Source organism: Saccopteryx leptura, chromosome 2 (genome assembly GCF_036850995.1).
Source record: "Saccopteryx leptura isolate mSacLep1 chromosome 2, mSacLep1_pri_phased_curated, whole genome shotgun sequence".
NCBI classification, from domain to species: domain Eukaryota; kingdom Metazoa; phylum Chordata; class Mammalia; order Chiroptera; family Emballonuridae; genus Saccopteryx; species Saccopteryx leptura.
In genome coordinates this window covers 194061295-194065834 of record NC_089504.1, presented here as the reverse complement: position 1 = coordinate 194065834, position 4540 = coordinate 194061295, and positions in this window count along the sequence as shown.

The following is a 4540-nucleotide window of genomic DNA, read 5'->3' as shown; positions in this document are numbered from 1 at the left end:
GATGACCCGGGAAAGGCTCGGCGCAGCGTGGGATGGGCTCGCGTGCCTGGGGGCGGGATATGTGGGCGTGGCTTCGTTGTGAGCCCGTCCCCCGAAACCTGGGCCGCGACTCACTGGGTGCAGACCAGTCAGACGGCGAGGGTAACGCAGCGACGGGGCGGATACTTGCTTTGAGGACTGAGACCGTCTCCTTGCTGCAGTCTTCTGGGGTCGCGCGCCATGTCCCTGGGCTGCCTGGGCACTGTATTCCCTCTTTGGTCTCTCCTTACCCCTCTGCACCCTGACATCCTCTGTCTAGGGAGTGCGAGTTCTAGATCCAGCGCTATGGAGCTCCATTTCTATATCCTAGGGCTTGAGGGGTGGAGTGGCTGGGGGCGATACGGACCAGACAGTAGGGAAACTGTTCAGGGGCTGGCCCTCGACCTTCTTGTTGTCTTAACTGCGAGCACTCCAGCTGTACAGCCACCACGTTATATTTTCTGTTGTTCATAAGGCTTAGTTGGGCCTTCCCCGACTGAACAGGTGGCCCTCTCTGAGACGTCACAGCTCCCTTTTGCCCGGTGTGTCCCACCGGGCCTGGCATTAAGCACGGGATCTTGCATGATGGAGGGGCTTCCGGGATGTTGGCTGAATAAATGGAAGCATGAGAGCTCAGGCTTGCTGATTCTGAGATACTTCTATTCAAGGACTTGCTGGAGACAAAGCTTAATCTTTAAGCAAATGCGAATGTGGAAAAGGTACATTAACCTTCTGAGGAAAGAAAGAACATCTTTTCAACCTTTTATATTGAACTGATACCATGGTACTCGTTTTGTGAAAAACTATAATGCAGCAAACAGGCCCCCAAAATACAAGGCATTTCTACTTTTTAAAAACAAGAGATCCAGTTTTTACTTTAAAAAGAAATTATTGTTTTTAGAGAGGAGAGAGGGACAGAAACATCAATTTATTGTTTCAATTATTTTTGCATTAATTAGTTGACTTTTGGTGTATCTGGTCTCTAACCAACTGAGCTACATGACCAGGGCTCATTTTTCACTCTTTCTGACTAAAACATGTTGTAAATTACTCAGGAAATGATTGTTCAAGTTACAGAGTGACCAGATTCCTCATGGCCCACTGGACCTTGGAGCATGTTTTCAGCCCAGTTTTATGAATATTTAAAAATTGTATTACTAACATTATTGATTATAGCCTATTAGCAATTCAAAACAATATTTTTATAGCAAAAGTAAATATACAATGCCAAGACCTGGTACAATAAACTGTGTGTGTGTGTGTGTGTGTGTGTGTGTGTGTGTGTGTGTGACAGAGATAGAGAGAGAGAGGGACAGATAGGAATAGACAAGAAAGAAGAGAGATGAGAAGCATCAGTTCTTCATTGCGGCAACTTAGTTGTTCATTGATTGCTTTGTCATATGTGCCTTGACCAGGGGGCTACAGCAGAGCAAGTGACTTCTTGCTCAAGCTAGCAACCTTGGGCTCAAACCAGTGACCTTTGGACTCAAGCCAGAGACCATCGGGTCATGTCTATGATCCCATGCTCAAGCCAGCGACCCCTTGTTCAAGCTGGTGAGCTTGCGCTCAAGCCGGGCGACCTTGGGGTTTCGAACCTGAGTTTTCCACGTTCCAGTCCAATGCTCTATTGCGCCAGTGCCTGGTCAGGCTAAACTTTATTTTTTAAAATCATACTCTTCTACCTAGGGCTACTAGATAGGTCACTTTAAAGAGAGTACTGATATTTATACCCTGGAATATTCTACATATAAGAAGGTTTCATTCTAAATTCATGACTATTGGATTGAGGTTATTTTACTGATGAAGGCTTTTATTGCTGCAATTTCATAAAATAGGAAGCCACAAACGTTACTCAAAATTTCTTCTAAAATTTCTATACCTCAAGATTGCTATTTTGTGTAATGTTTAGAAATCTGTGTTCCATGTGGTCCAGATTTAGAGCAGGACCATGTTCACGAAACACAGGCAAGTAAACTGAAATCTAATTTCAAAATAACTTTTTTTTTTTTTTCATTTTTCTGAAGCTGGAAATGGGGAGAGACAGTCAGACAGACTCCCGCATGTGCCCGACTGGGATCCACCCGGCATGCCCACCATGGGGCGAAGCTCTGCCCACCAGGGAGCGATGCTCTGCCCCTCCGGGGCGTCGCCATGTTGCGACCAGAGCCACTCTAGCGCCTGAGGCAGAGGCCACAGAGCCATCTCCAGCGCCCGGGCCATCTTTGCTCCAATGGAGCCTTGGCTGCGGGAGGGAAAGAGAGAGACAGAGAGGAAAGTGCGGCGGAGGGGTGGAGAAGCAAATGGGCGCTTCTCCTGTGTGCCCTGGCCGGGAATCGAACCTGGGTCCTCCGCATGCTAGGCCGACGCTCTACGAGCTAACCGGCCAGGGCTCAAAATAACTTTTTAAAGTTCTTATGGCCTGAACACTGTGGAGCAGATAAAAAACAACACATCTTAAGCACTTTTCTTTTTTCTCCTTTACTGTTCTCACACAAGGTAGTTGCTTGTGTGCTCTCAAAATTTGGCCAGTTCTTCTCCAGCCCTGGCTGTGTGCTTCAAATCTTTTCCCCAGTTTCCTTTCCTTCTGAGTTGGAATCACTAAAGCCCCAAAGAGTTGGTCTAGCAAGACTGGACCCTCCTCTTTGGGAGGCTGGAAGACAGCCACTGAGCTGATAAAAAAATTCTACAGTAATATGTATTTTTCCTTTCACAGCTAATTCCTTTTCCCAGTGAACTCTAAATTGTTGTTGTGAGTCGGGGGCGCAGAGAGAGAGATCAGCAGACAAAATCATCAAGGACTAGCAAAGGACCACCGCTCGCTCAGGCAAATGGTCCTGAGTTTGCGCTGTGTCCTAATTTTATTCACAAGACTTCAAAAAGCTTGTTTACTGAGAAATTGGCATAACATCAAGAGTAACTTTTACTTAAAGATACATGGAAGGCACCTGCAAGATAGCTTAGTAACAACATAATATCAGAAGGCATTAATTGCTATTGCTTCTATGGATCCCACAACATTCCTCTCCTTATCTTAAGGGATAACCTTGGAAAGTACAGAAATCTTATGAGAATGTTTTACTGAGAAAAGCCCAGCAACTGCCTTCAGTCACATAGACCTGTTTCAGTGACCCACCTTCAAGTCACAAAACAACTTTCTTGGCAAAACATTCATTTCTGGTTGGCTATGTTCCCATCCAAGGCCATGCAATGGGTTATTCCACTACACTAAATATTCACTAAGATCTTGTGTTAATAGTGCTACTTTGATTTTAGCACAAATGGTTTCTTTTGAAAATAAGTCACCTTAATAAGGCAGGGGCTTTAAAATCACACACATCTTATGGTTGAGTCCCAAAATCATGGAAAACACAACTCACACATAATTACCAAAACTATGAATAGCTTTCAAAATTAGGATTTATTTTCTAAAAATATAACTGTGTAACTCTTTAAAATCTTATTCCTTTGAGCTTAAAGAAGTTCACTGTTAAAAACAATAATCCCGGTGGTGGCCCAGTAGATAGAGCATCGACCTGGGACACAGAGAACCAAGGTTTGAAACCCCAAGGTTGCCAGCTTGAGCCCAAGGTCACTGACTTGAGTGAGGGGTCACTGGCTCTGCTGGAGCCCCTGGCCCTGGTTGAGACATAGATGAGAAAGCAATCAATGAACAACTAAGGAGCCGCAACAAAGAATAGATGCTTCTTATCTCTCTCCCTTCCTGTCTGTCTGTCCCTCTATCTGTCTATCTCTCACTAAAAAAGCAAACAAACAAACAAAACAATAATTTTAGGTAGCATCTTCTTATTCTACATATCAGGTTGGAATCTGAATACAAAACTGTCACTTTAGTAGTGGACGGAGAGAGTTCTGTGAATGTAACATCAAGAAAAAGTGTAGAGTCTTTGGGGACCATTGGAGGTCTATCAAGTGGTATCTAAAACTTTTTCATTCTAAGAACACTTCAGTATGGTTTTTCAAAGTTTTCTAGGACTTAACCAGTTAGCATATAAAATAAATTAAACCTACTTTCTTTGCTTCAATTTCTTAAATATCAATAAACAGGAAGTGGTTTAAAAAACAAACATAAAGAAAGTTTTTAATCTTTATTGTTTTCTCCATTACATCATGCAATGAAACTGACTTCCAAAGTCACAACCTACCTAGCGTGCGGAGGACCCGGGTTTGATTCCCGGCCAGGGCACATAGGAGAAGCGCCCATTTGCTTCTCCACCCCTCCGCCGCGCTTTCCTCTCTGTCTCTCTCTTCCCCTCCCGCAGCCAAGGCTCCATTGGAGCAAAAGATGGCCCGGGCGCTGGGCATGGCTCTGTGGCCTCTGCCTCAGGCGCTAAAGTGGCTCTGGTCGCAATATGGCGACGCCCAGGATGGGCAGAGCACCGCCCCCTGGGGGGCAGAGCACCGCCCCTGGTGGGCGTGCCGGGTGGATCCCGGTCGGGCGCATGCGGGAGTCTGTCTGACTGTCTCTCCCTGTTTCCAGCTTCAGAAAAATGAAAAAAAAAAC